General features: G+C 40.2%; 1 protein-coding gene across 2 annotated transcripts in view; it reads right to left on the bottom strand.

Annotated features, from left to right (window-relative positions):
* The window catches only part of itprid2 (ITPR interacting domain containing 2), a 43,787-nt gene that overhangs the window by 28,116 nt on the left and 696 nt on the right, over window positions 1-14,975 (bottom strand). The window contains exon 1 of one of the 2 annotated variants that reach the window (XM_061235321.1): window positions 382-507. The exons of the other annotated variant lie outside the window; for it this stretch is intronic. The gene's annotated coding sequence lies outside the window, so the exon portion shown is untranslated. Of the gene's footprint in view, window positions 1-381; window positions 508-14,975 lie in introns of those variants that run through there. 2 annotated transcript variants of the gene reach the window in all.

Below are 14,975 nucleotides of genomic sequence, written 5' to 3'. Positions count from 1 at the left end.
CCAGAACTGAAAAATAACACAAGGGAGTCGCTATTTTTAAACCCAATATTACTGAGTCAAAACCAGCCATTTTTTTGCCATTTATCAGCTCAATTAGGGTCAATAGAAACAAAGTGTTATGCTTTTTAAATGACAAATAACAAATGTTTAGACAATTAGTGCCGCACTGACAAAGATTGCAGGTAAATAAAACACACATAACCTCCAGGAGTATAAAGGAGGCCGTGTGAATTTTTTGGAATGGAGTTCTGTCTGAGCCGACAGATCTTAAGCAGACACGGCTGGCTGGCCAGGAGCTGTGACGCAGGGCTCCAAGTTAAATAACACGGGATTGCCACTCCCTTTCTAGACAGCTCGCGAAATGCAAGGCGGGATACGAACATCATCAACGGTGAGCCTCCTTCCTGAATCGTTTCACCTTCACGGTTGTGAAGATTCGCATTCTGCATTCCATTCAAAGTGAATCCAACGACACGCTCTTGCTATCGTTTCTGCAACCCATGTCCTTCTAAACTCTCATGGCCCCAAAATGTTTAGAAAGGGAACTATTTTTAAGTGCTTCATCCCCACCCCCTCATTCTTTGGAGCTGAAGCAGTTCCCACATCTTCTGCCAAACCCGGCCCACTATCTTACGAGATCCCCAACGTCCAGCTTGACCCCCGCGACCCCCGAGCGAAGCGGGCCCCGTGATGAGCAGGCCTAAAAATAGCTACGGACGAATTGTCCCACATCACAAAAAAAACCAAAAAAAACAGGGGGGTGTGTGATTCAGATCTGAATGTTTTTAAAACATTCCCATGAGTCCAGTAAAGAACTGCACCCATGCAAAAGGAACGGTCGACAGTAGGCAATGTCTCGAGGGCCCCACCCGCTACAGTTTGCGCTAGCGCCACAATCGCCAGAGCGGTCCACCGTTCTGGCTCGCTGAGGGCTTATTCATCTGGAAACACCCCGGCCCTTTCTATCAGATTCACAAACAGCTCGCAATCTGGGCCCGCAGCTAACGGGAGCCGCTGACGCACTGGCTCCATTGTGACATTGTTTGCAGAAAGCGGAGCTGGACATCGCCCAGTGGAAGCGGAGAACGGGCACCTTACTGTGGCACGCCGCCCTCCTGCATCCGACCCCATCCAGCCACCGCACCCAACGTCTCCAGTGGGCGTCCTAGTGCGGCCACTCAGACACCTCTAGGGTTAGCAAACCTGTCAGGGGCAGGAGGGGAGCAGCCAGCATTCATCACTGCTGTTAACACGGCTGCACTCCATTTCAAAATTGTGGCATGTTGCTTATAATAACCACACATCTGATCAATTTCCCATTTTGCATTTCCGCCAGTCAAGTTTGGCCTACAGCCAGCGAATTTACCGTAGACTGCCGTCATCGTGAGTTTCAGGACAAAAGATGATATATGAGATGACAGATCCGAATTTCAGCTTTTATTTCCCGGTATTTTTATCTAGATTTGTTAAACAGCTTAGAACATGTGACCTTTTGCATCCGACCACCCAATTTTCAGGTGAGCAAAAGTATTGGAACATGTGACTGACAGGTGTGTCATGTGTCCTGATAGATTGACTGGTTAAACAATAAATAGTTCCGAATGTCTACTAATGTAGTTCTGGTTCTGGGTCCTGTCTGTGAAGACTGCATTTGGGTTAGAAAAGATGTAGACCAGAGAGCTGTCTTTACTAGAAAAGAAAGCCATTTTGAAGAAAAAAAAAAAAAAAAAAAAACGATCAGAGCCATGGCACAAGCATTGGTGATAGCTTGTACAGCAACTTGGAATGTCCTGAAAAAGAAAAACCACGGGTTTACTCAGCAACAGACATCAAACAGGTTGGCCAAAGAAAACAACAGCAGTTGATGACAGAAACATTGAGAGAGCTGTGATGAAAAACCCCTAAACATCAGTCAGAGACATCACAAACAATCTCCACAGGACAGGAGTGAAGGTATCTCAATCAACCGTTCAAATAAGAATTAGGAGCAGGAATATAGAGGCTATACCACAAGATGCAAACCACTCATCAGTAGTAAGATCTTATCTGGATGAGACTAAGATTAACCTCTGTCAAAGTGATGGAAAGGCCAAAGTGCAGAAGTAATCTGCTCATGAACTAAAGCATGCAAGCTCATCTGTCAAGCACAGTGGAGGAAGCGTCATGGCTTGAACTTGCATGGCTACTTCTGGAGTGGGCTCACTGATCTGTAATGATGATGTAACTCATGACGGTAGCAGTAGGATGAATTCCGAAGTCTACAAAAACATTCTGTCTGCCAACTTATGAAGAAACGCATCCAAACTAATTGGGAGGAACTTCATCATGCAGCAAGACAATGACCCCAAAACACACTGCCAACACAACAAAGCAATTCGTCAGGGAGAAAAAGTGGAAGATATTACTGTTATTACTAAGTCAATCACCAGACCTTAACCCAATTGAGCATGCGGCTTACCTCCTGAAGAGGAGACTTCAAGCTGCAGTAAAAGCATCACAAAAGAAGAATGCAACAGTTGGGTGATGTCAATGGGTCATAAGCTTGATGCAGTTATTGCCAGCAAAGGACATGCTACCAAATATTAAGTGTTTTTTACTTTAATTTACTTAAAAATGGGGTGGTCTGATACCAAAGGTGCTATGTTCTAAGTAGTTTAACAAATCTTGGAAATGAAAGCTGAACTTTCGTTCATCTTTTTATCTCAAGCCCAAATATATTCAGTGTATTGCAAAAGCAGTATGTCGTTCACATACTGAAATAACAATAGCTGCCATGCTTATTTAGTCAGGTTGGTTTTATGTACAAACAAATATACAAACTTGCTTCCAGAATTTAAATTGTCTAATTTGTTTGTAGGGTGAGAGAAACAAAATGAACTGACATTTCACAATCCAGGTAGGATGCTACGCGTAATGATGACACAGAAATGTCATAATTGGGGGGATTCCCCCAATTTCCCTGCCATTTCCACTTTCTGGATCTGGTGGGTGCTTAGCTGTTACCAGATGAAAAAGCAGCAACTTAAAACTTTACCAGTGTTACCTCATGACCATTACAACCTAATGGGATTTTGTCGGCCATCAAATATTGGCACAATATCACCAAATTCTCTCATCACTCTCAAGCTCCTTATAATAAATGTAGCAATAATGACACTATGTAACATTCTTTCAAGTGTTTTTGCTGAACCTTAGCAACAATAGGACTAATTGCATGATTATGTAGAATATAAAACACATTAAAAAGTATACTAAAGCTTATACAAGAGAAGCAAGCTGCCTATGAATAGTAGAGAATATACAATACCAAACATTTTCAATTTATTCTGCGTCCTATTGGCTACACAAGCATTTTTTCCAAGTGTACTATTGGCTAAAAGAGCATCAGATGTACTGAAATCACAGGGCTCAACTCTATGATTTCATTGGCATATTTTTTCCATTCCCAATTCAATGCCCATGAGATGTTTTTCACAAAAAATAAATGCTTTAAATATTTAGAAAACTATTTAAAATTTCAAAAGGTTTTGCAGGAACACATTGCACTGAGCCAAGCTGAATATTATGAAGTTGGAATGGCATGCCTAGCTTAAAAACCACAGACAACGCTAAGAAAAATAAACATTTAATGAGTAGCCATTTAAAACACCATTAAATAACAATGCTACCTGAAACTAAACACAGTTGACCAAAGATATCTATGGACACAATGTAAGATTGCCCATAACACTCTGCCAGTTTCTCATTTATGAACGTGGCATGCGTGGTGAGTGCCAGACCATTACTGAAACGTCTCGCAGCGCTGTGATGCTTGGAAAACACACTGGAATCCTGTACGGAGCTGGACATTCTGCGTCTGGTGAATTTTTGCACCTTTCTCATCCAAGGCTCAGCCTAATCATAACAGACCCTGTGGATAACGGAGGGCATGCCAGAAATATGCTCTGGAACAGGACAATCAAACTTCGTTCCAGCAGCAGCTCGTCGAGGAACGCCACCCGCGGAAACAGCCCGTACCAGCCCTTGGCAACGCTATCATTACCTAGTTTAATCATTAAACCCAGTGAGGTCAGTGTTACCAGGGCCCGGATTTGAGTGCTATTGAACAAACCTATGAGGTCCAAGCACCTGACATCTGACATGACAATGCAATAAACCATGTCAAGATTGCATTCAAATGTTACCCATGCCATGCCTCGAAAGTATACAACCATTTGATATGGATGTAGGCTACCGTGTTTATGGTGTTCAATAACAAAAACGACTGTATTTAATGCATACACATGCACCCATAGAATTAGATTGAATACAGAAGCTATTTATTTGACAACAACAAATAAACTGACATTAAATAGCACCTGGGGCAGCTGTTGAACAAAGTATGGTGTAAAGTGGTATTGTATCGTTTTGTGTAATGTATTGCATAGGTAATACTCCAAGATGTACATATTTCCCCAGCACAGTTTGACATAATGTTCCAAGCATATACTAAGGTCTTATAAGGCGGGCTCATAGACATAAACCGTGAATACCTTTTACCTTTGAATTTATCCAGAAGAACAAAGACTTGGTACTAGGCCTGATGAGCCAAACAGACAGATGTTCATCCATACATGGTGACTAAACATCCCTATCTGCCCATTAATTTTACTCTACCTTGGAGCAATGTGTAAAAATGTTAAGCTGTACTCATTATTCCTCACATTCTTTTCCAGGTGAATGGTTGCATTTCCACCTTCACTCGGGAGATCATTCCTAACTGGAATTTGAAATTGGTGGAAAAATAAAGGCGAAATTATAAATTTGGATTTCAGTGAAATCAGGGAGAGAAAGAGAGGGAAAAAACTTCCTTTTAGTCTGTTCCTGACTACAAACACTCTCCAGACTCACTCTGAGGAGACACATGGATAGTTAGCCACAGAACAAGCTCAGGTTTGCACGCAGAAGGAGCAGAGAAATTCCAGCAACAGGATAAGAATAAGCAAGGTCTCTGTCAAAAACATTTACTATGGCCGATGCTCCTAGTCAACTACCATATTGAATGCACCCAATGCTTTCTTGCTCTCGATCGCTCTCCCTCTCATTGTATTAAATGACAGAACTGTCATACAAAGTGGAGACAAAGAACCATCAGTACAGGTGCTCAACTCCATTTGCTGTATTTAAAATCACGTTTATGCCTGTATGGGGTTAAAAGGAATAAGCTTGACTAACTGCAATACCGTGTGTACACATGGTTGCGATGACAGCAGACAGACAACTTCTGTCTCTTGGGTGGGAGAGGGGCAAAAGGGTTGAGAAATATATACAATTTAAATGTGCAAAGCCACGTCAAAATGTTGCGCCACTAAATTGCGCAAGATGTCATGAACTCATCATTTGAAAGTCTGGACTACAGCAAGTGCGTGGTAATGCAACTCAAAATTTAGCATGTCAAAAGCCTCACATACTATTGTTTCATGCGAGTGTGAGATGGATATTATGTAGCAGCACTCCTGAGTCTTTGGGCAAGAGTGAGACATAACAGTTTAATGGTAAAGGAAACACTACCAGGTGCCAGAAGCAAGGACTTCCTCAAATGATGCACAGAGGTGTGCCCTTTGGATTCAATTTTCCTGCATGGGCACACAGTGAGATTGGTCTGCATCCTTCTATTTCCAGCACTGTAATGTGATTGGCCAGGATCTTTAAGCTACCCCAATCAAATTGCCTCAATAAATATCCAGCTTTATAATCTCTATAAATGGCCAAACATAAGCTATAAGAGACACCCTGGTTAACAATGGCTGTGTTCTGTTATCTATGATTCCATTCTAGTTAGTAAACATAGCAAGCATGGTCACCACAGTTCATCATAAGCAGTAATTGGGAAGTAAGGAAGTATTTTTTCATGGTCAGGTTGACATTCCAATGAAATTGCTCAGTACCAATTCAACAAACCATTCTACTTCATGATTTCTCACTAAAAACGTACAATAGCCTCGGAACATGTGAAACAGGTGCAGAGAACGTATTGCAAAAACTATTAATTAAACTATCTGTGAAAGCAGTATTGTCCTCTTTTCTGATATGCAAAGATTTGGGAAATAGGCCTGTGTAGGAAATCTTGTTGTCCAATGTCAAGTGTCTTTTTTATGATTTGATTATATGTGTAATTAGATGATGTTAAGTCGTTTTTGCAGTGAGATTAGTAGTTAATCAGCTCGTTAGGACTTCTGTGAGAGCTGCATGAACTATGCAAGGATGCCCTTCAAATGAGTGAGTTGACAGTGTTTTTCAATGGCATTGGTGTGGGGTTTCCTATGGGCCGCTGCGCCAGCCCCTATAGTCTAATTTGAGCTTGGCCCACGGTTGCTGGGGGTATCAACGCATTTTCGATTTGTGTAGCAAAGCCTTCAGGCTAAACAGTAAATCCAAATAAATTTTGATAATGAAGAATACAATCCACAAGCATGGATGGTGGAACTTTTGAAGGGGGATGCTGAAACTCATTGGACAGCGCTTCATCCTGCAGCAAGACAATGATCCCAAACATGCACCAGTGTTTGCTTTCTTCTTAATGATGTTATAAACTATTTATATTAGAAAGCATATAGTTCTGTCCATTTCTTGTGATTGTTTTTTCTTATTTCTCCACCTCATAATCCCTTCCTTGACTGTCATTGACAGAACTCTGGCCTTCATGTAGATAAACACCAATAACAGACTCCAAAGGAAATCAAAAGCATAGAATCAAGACTAGATATCAGCCATATTTAGATATTGCCATCAAAATGTTTTGCAAATGTTAAGCAAATTTCCCCCCCCCAAAAAAAATAAAAAAATAAAAAAATTAAATCAAACAAAATGTGTTTCCAACAACTACTGTTTTGCGAATGTTCTAATGAAGGCACAATAAGATTACATAATCAAACATTACCACATCATCTTCTATCAATATGCCAACTTTTCCTTCGCTGTCAAGTGTGAAGGCTTTTGCGATATTTCAGCGTTTTTATTTATTTTTATATTGATACGGTGACAGGTATTGCAGGAAAAAAAGTATGTGCTCGGTTTCTTCTTAATTATGTTCTAAACAGTTGATTTTGGTACACCTATGGTTTGGCAAATGTTTCTAACCATTTTATTATTATTACTGTTATTGTTATAATTATTGTTTCTCAGTCTCATAATGGCTTCTTCGACTTTAATTGGCACAACTTTGGTCCTCATGTTAATAAACATCAATAAGTTTCCAAAGGACTAGGTGCTGAGAGCTCTCTTATACCTGCATTAGGAGGCAATGAAACACACCTGAGCAAATACAAACACCTGTGAAGCCATGTGTACTAAATATTATGGTGCCCTGAAATGGGGGGACTGTTAAAACACCACTAATTTCTACAAGATGAAATCAAAATGTATAAAAACACCCTTTCTAAAAAATCTGAGAATTTGCACTTTACCCACTTGTTATGTGTGATTCCAAATCTAAAATTGTGGCAAATCAAACCATAATTGGTCTTTGTCCCAAACATTATGGAGGGTACTGTATATAAAGAACATTTACATTTATAAGTTAGAGCAAAATTGGTTTGGTTGATTTTTCACAGAATTAACAAATACTATGCTTTATCAATGTATTCTGCCACATATTGGTCACCACAGTTTGGCATAGGCGTGTTCCAAACTGCAAGTATGCCAACCAAGTTAATGCCCTAATCCCTGGATGTGCATTTCCGTAATTGACATGACCCAGAATTTTAAGTATGCATTAATGAATACACTGATGTGCTCTTCATTCCCCAAGATCATTGCACCAAATATAGTAACCATTTACCAGAGCAACAACCAGCAAAAACACAGAGGAATTGTGAGGAATTCTGCAACTGATTTCAATTTTAAATGCTATTAAAGAACCTTATTTCTAGCAAGTCAGTAATCCAAAAAACTAGTGATTATCAATATCACACAATATCATTAAAAATCCCTGTGCTGTAATTACAAAAAAAACTTATTAGCTATCTCACTTTGCAGCTGAAAGGACCCAAATAGTGCCAAAATGGCTGTACACTGTCTCTTCATGAAACCATAAGATATGGTCAATAATTTCCTCCCTCTCCATTTCAACCGAGAATGGCGGAAATAGCAGCTGTCTAACAACCCCCAGGTGGAATGTGGAAAAACATGTGACATGTTCGTGGATTCGCCCATGTTAGCTCAGCAAACACCATTTGGGGAGAGCCACTCACACCTGAACTGTGTCACAGGGAGTCAGATATGGGCCCAAGACTCAGGCCTGTAGTTTACACAAGGAATGGCTGCCCCACTTTTAAACTTTGCTGATCACTGTCAAAACAGCAGGAGGAAAAGTGTCTCAAGTCTAAGAGCACGTCTATAGGCACTCCCAGTCCCCCCTGCCTCTTTGCTCCCTATAGACTATATATAGTAGACACTCCGTAGTTATATCTAGTAGTTCCTCATTCCTGAGAACATGTTCAGCTCCAGATCTGAACAGGATACATAGAAGTCCTTGCACAATATTTTTCTTTAAATATGATTTTCTATTATTTCTTTGATGCCAAAATAATTGCAAAGAACAACAGTTTTTCATTAATTCAGTTTTCACCCAGTTCTCTGATACTCACATCACAATTCATTAGTGCGGCTAAAATACCTCACAAATGCACAAAAGGCGATTCCTTGCTTCTGCTGATTTTACTTTGTTTCAGGAGTGAAGACAAGAATAGGTATACAGTGCATCCGGAAAGTATTCACAGCGCTTCACTTTTGTTGTTACAGCCTTATTCCAAAATAGAATAAATTCTTTTTTTTTTTCTCAAAATTCTACACACAACACCCCATAATGACAACAAAATTTTTTTTGCAAATTTATTAAAAATAAAAGACTAAGAAATCACATGTACATAAGCTCAGGTGCATCCTGTTTCCACTGATCAACCTTGAGATGTTTCTACAGCTTAATTGGAGTCCACCTGTGGTAAATTCAGTTGATTGGACATGATTTGGAAAGGCACACCCCTGTCTATATAAGGTCCCACAGTTGACGGTGCATGTCGAAGCACAAACCAAGCATGAAGTCAAAGGAATTGTCTGTAGACCTCCGAGACAGGATTGTCTCGATGCACAAATCTGGGTAAGGGTACAGAAAAATTTCTGCTGCTTTGAAGGTCCCAATGAGCACAGTGGCCTCCATCATCTGTAAATGGAAGAAGTTCGGAACCACCAGGACTCTTCCTAGAGCTGGCCGCCCATCTAAACTGAGCAATCGGGGGAGAAGGCCCTTAGTCAGGTGACCAAGAACCCGATGGTCACTCTGTCAGAGCTCCAATGTTCCTCTGTGGAGAGAGGAGAACCTTCCAGAAGGACAACCATCTCTGCAGCAATCCACCAATCAGGCCAGTATGGTTGAGTGGCCAGACGGAAGCCACTCCTTAGTAAAAGGCACATGGCAGCCCGCTTGGAGTTTGCCAAAAGGCACCTGAAGGACTCTCAGACCATGAGAAACAAAATTCTCCGGTCTGATGAGACAAAGATTGAACTCTTTGGCGTGAATTTGCAAAAATTTCTAAAAAACTTCTTTCATGTTGTCATTGTGGGGTGTTGTGTGTAGAATTTTGAGGAACAAAATGAATTTATTCCATTTTGGAATAAGGCTGTAATATAACAAAATGTGGGAAAAGTGAAGCGCTGTGAATACTTTCCGGATGCACTGTACATCTTAAAAATAGCCCAAACCATAACTTGACCAATTATCACCAAAACACAGTAAACAAAGGATGACTCTAGTCCAGAGTACAAGTTATATGGCCAATTTATATTTGCCAGTTAAGACACGGTTAGGCCTTTGCATCTCTCTGCATCATTGCTTCAGATATCAGAGGTCAAGTGTGGGAGTGTATCCTTGTCTGACCCAAAGCACAGGGTATTTGCAGTCAGCAGCTGTTGGAAAAAGACCCTGCTTCTATCTGCCATAACGAGGCAGGAGTGGCCGCTGTTTGAACCAGAGGTCATCCGTCTGTCACAGAATGTAAATAAAGAAAAGGTAAGATCTCACCCACTTACCTCTCTTTACACAAAGATGAGAAGGGAAACAAAACCAATGTGGTGAATTCAGTGGGTAGGAGTCACAAATAAGTTGCCCTTGATCCAGGGATGGGCAAGGTTAATAGATAATCGTTAACCGAAATGGATACTTGACCAAAATGGGCAATGTCTTAACCAGGTACCAGTTTTTTTTAATTTTGTATTACTAAAAACCTGCATTATAGGTAGCTATAATTAGAATTGCAGCAGAGTAGGCTATGGAAGCAACATTTTGGAGAGGATAATCTGTAAAAGTTTAAATATGTTGCATCAAACAACATACCGTAAATCCTCAAATTGTGTCCGGGGTCTTTTATTTACTTAGGCTGCACAAAGCCTTTATTTGGGGCAGGCTTGTATTCGAGGCAGGCCTTTATTTCTTATTAGGCTTCCGTTGTAGAATTTTATTCTTAGAAATAAAGTAAAAGGCTACACTTAGTGGGCCGACACTGTTCAACACTTCCTGTAACCGTTCAGAAATCAATTAGTGTAGGAAACACCGTTTGGTAATTCATAGTGTCAGTCTTAACAGACTTAGTTTATTGCAAATATTCTCAAACACAATAAATCACATGCAAGTCCAGAATCCATAAAATAACAACTTGCCAGACACGCCATTCATTTACAATAACAAATTAGCGTAGATAACAGCAAGTTAAGGATCTTTTTTTCCTAAAGTGCGTTTTATTGTGAGACATGCGTTTCGTTTGGAGCAGCATACCGGTAGGCTATCAAAAGATTTTCACTTTGGTTTGGGATTTAATTTACTTTTGGACTGTTTGATTCTATTGCTAAATGTTGGGACTGATGGGCACTGAAATCTGGGGGGTATTTGATGGTTCACTGTTAAGTTTTATGTAGTTGAAATAGTGTCGGGATTTCCACCCGTCTGTTTATTGCGAGCCAAGGCAGCCGCTTTAATTCATTCATTGAACGTGCGCTGTGCTGTAAATACATGGAAACCTTATTGCGTAGCCAAGTAGCCTAAATTGAGTTAATTTTTTATTTTGCCTGATTTACTTTTTTATTAAATTCATAGGCTGGAATGCCTCGCGGCAACAATTGTGTTTAAATGTATACTGCTTCAGCCTTTGGCAAGCTACTTAGAAGGGGGCGGCAAGTGACTGGTAGCTTGAGAGCAACGTGTTGGAGACCCATGGTGTAGGACAACGACTTTTCATTGGCAACAGTATTAAACCAAACAAAAATATAAAATATTAAGAAGAGCTCTTTTATTTCATTGAGTTAAATCGAAACAATGCCTTCTAGTGCTCATGGGCTGATAGCCCTACTGGTAGGCAATATTACCCCGGCTTGTATTTGGGGGCCGGCCTTTATTTGTCCGAATCGGCCACACCCCCAGCTATTATCCGAGGCCCGGCTTCAAATAGAATCCCGGACACAATTTGAGGATTTACTGTATTTAAGTTCAACAACTATGTGATATAATGCACAACAAAAGCACCATGAGACCACTGAAAATAAAGCTTTACACTGCTGAAAAATAGATCAAGCTAGGTTTTGAAACAGCTGGTAGCTGGTTGACAAGTTCAGACAGCACAGGCCATGGTTTGAATGACTGGCTTGGCCATGCTGGTTGACCAGCTCATACCCAGCTACACCATCCTTATGACCGGCATGGCCATGCTGGTTGACCAGCTCATACCCAGCTACACCATCCTTATGACCGGCTTGGCCATGCTGGTTGACCAGCTCATACCCAGCTCAATATCAGCTCAATTTTCAAGCTGGTCAAGCTTGTTGGAATGCCATATCTAGATTAAAAGCTGTGGAAGTTGTACAGTGAAGAAATTAGGCTCAAAGAAAATAAGACGTTTGCAATTTCTCAACCGTGGCAGTGGGAAAACCTGAAGATCATGAGACCTCTTGCTTAAACTTAAATTTTAGCCCCATTTTGCCACACCTGACTTTATAGATCTCCAGGAACAGGGTTGGCTACCACAGAGTTAGATGGCAAACAGGTCCAATAAAGTTCCTGACATGTAGAGGGCGACATGGCTCAGGCAGTAAGAGCAGTCGTCTGGCAGTCGGAGGGTTGCCGGTTCGATCCCCCGCCCGGGCTGTGTCGAAGTGTCCCTGAGCAAGACACCTAACCCCCAAATGCTCCTGACGAGCTGGTTGGGGCCTTGCATGGCAGCCAATCGCCGTCGGTGTGTGAGTGTGTGTATGAATGGGTGAATGGAGAAGCATCAATTGTACAGCGCTTTGGATAAAGGCGCTATATAAATGCCTGCCATTTACCATTTACCATTTAGAATGAAGTTCAGGTACTTTATTGGCATGATCATTTCATTTATATATACAACCACATCATATGGACCTTTAGCAGCTAATAGGAGCGCAGCAATAAATGTAGTAGGCTAACACATGACACTAGCTGTAAACACATTGTTTTCATTCAATCACCATTTCAAGTGTTACCTTCGATATTAAAATATAACTTGCATGTGGATAAAGTAATGGGGCCAAACCACCTTTAAAATTGTTTTTCCATGACTGAAATTAACAGCCTTGACGTTGAGAGTCCCGTCATGAACAATGTAAGATCCTTAGGGAAAGCCAGTAAAGGATTTTCCTTCTATGCCACGATTGCTCCAAACCAGTGGCAGCTGGTGGCGATACTGGATGGGACGGCTAAAAACTAAAAGTCTAATACATTTTTACATTTACATTTTAGTCATTTGGCAGATGCTTTTAATCCAAAGCGATTTACAAGTGCATAGGTAGCAATAGCAATACCTATCAATAGCTCATGCTCCAGCACTGCATTTCAAAATATTCAGTTCAAATACATGCCATTTCATGAATTACTTTTTCCAAAACACCTTACAATAACATGAGTGCATAGATTTCAGTATGACTGGCACCAGTGGGAATTGAATCCATAACCATGGAAGTGTTAGTGCCATGCGCTACCAGTTCAGCTACACGTCTACAATATAGGCCCCTACTTTGTTACAGCAATAAAACTATGAAACCAAGCCTTGCTATAGTTGCTGCACTAAAAATAAATCTCCATAACTGAACCGTCAGTAATGAAGCCTACCTAAGCACAATGACACACTGGCATGCCATTTCAGTCGTCTCAGTTTGCACAGCCACAAATGTTGCCTTTGATATTTCATCAGCCAGTTATTTTTCCATAAACAATAAACATACAATCAAGCAGCTTGTGTTAAACAAGTAATCGGCTAACTGGCTATCTAAAAAAAAAAGAGAACTGGGCAACCAAGTCTAGAAACATGCCCTGGTGTAATGTGGTAGTTTCATCCTACCCATCGCTAGCTCATGGCCTCCACAAAATTGTAGAAAATCCACAATTTGTGACAGTGAGTGGGTTTTTGTTTAGAAGTTCATTATGTCTCTGTATGGAATTACAATTGGCTACCTTCATCAAGCTGACAGGCTATGTTAGCTTCACCCAGCATTGACAGATTGACGATATTTCCAATATGAGTTTCCAAATTGTGCTTCCAAATTTTCTGCAATAAATGTTCCAAATCTGTAACACCTGAGTCCATGCCCCTTCTACTCCAAAAAGGGAATCAGAAAAGATAATTTTCTCTCACCATTAGCTAGCCAGTCCTTTCGTTCAAACCAAGAAACACAAAAGTTTTTTTTTTGTGGTTTGGGATGTGATATTTTATTACATAAATAAAATAAGAATATGGACGCAGGGGATACACAATATAATGGAACAGCACTGCTGACTGGTTAGTGAATCAATACTACTAACTACCACAAACCTTTCATTGAAAGTCATACCAATTTTCAATCATGCATGATGCCTATTTGATGTGATATTATTAATAAATTACCCCCAATATTTAGTAATTATTCAGCTTGGAGTAGCCTGCTTCAGAAGCAGAACCAACTTGGCGTCTTAATTTAATTCTGTGCCCTATTGGCTGAAATAGCGACACAAGTATTTTTTTCTGTGCCCTATTGGCTGAAAGAACATCACATGTATTTAGTTGTCACGGGGCTCAAGAGTTATTTTAGTGCAAAATTATTTTAATTCTCCATTAATTACCTATGGGATTTTACCCCCAAAAGGCTTTAAATATTTGGAAAACTACTTTGAATTCCAAAACACTCTACAAGCCCACTGCTCGGAATGAAGCTGAATTTTATGAAGTTGGAATGGCATGTCTAGCTTAACAGCTGTAAGAGTAGCGTGCAGAAATACATCTGGAAATAATATGAATAATCATAATAATAATAATAATAATAATAATAATAATAATAATAAGTAAGCAAGAAAAGAGTGTAGTTGCTGAAGCAAACACATTAATTCATGTGCTTTTACTGACTTATGGTTTTGGCAGTGTTCCAGCCAATTGGAGCATGCTTGTACAGCCTATTCTAAAAATAGATTTTTAATAGGTTCATCGATTAAATGTCGTCAGTTAACCGATCCATGAAAATACAGAAAATTCCCATCCCTAATTGTATCCTTTTAGGATGAAAAATGTTTCTCAGAAAAGCAGATTCCATTGCAAAAAAGAAAAAAAAGAAAAAGCAACACACTACAGGACAAACCAGCAGGGGTATTAAAAGCAGCTGTACATGTACGTTTGAGCACTTATGAAAGAGTAACACCTATACAATAATACAGGCATCTGGAGGGTCACCAATTCACATTAATAAGCGAAGGCTCATATTGTGAGCACGTATTATGAAGAGTTTTGAAAAGGGCGTTTTCTGGTTTCGCGCAGATAATCCATAGAAAAAGGTATTGTGCTTGTGACCAGCATTCCCAGGAATTGTGATAATACACCAGGAACACTGTGACCTATGAATCAGAGCCGTACTGGGGAATGCTGTTCTGGGCTCTACCCGCTTCAAAAAAAAAAAAAAAAAATACA

This window comes from Conger conger, chromosome 3, assembly GCF_963514075.1.
Source record: "Conger conger chromosome 3, fConCon1.1, whole genome shotgun sequence".
Taxonomy (NCBI): Eukaryota; Metazoa; Chordata; class Actinopteri; order Anguilliformes; family Congridae; genus Conger; species Conger conger.
Note: the sequence above shows the minus strand (reverse complement) of the source record. Positions and strands in the feature narration are given on the sequence as shown.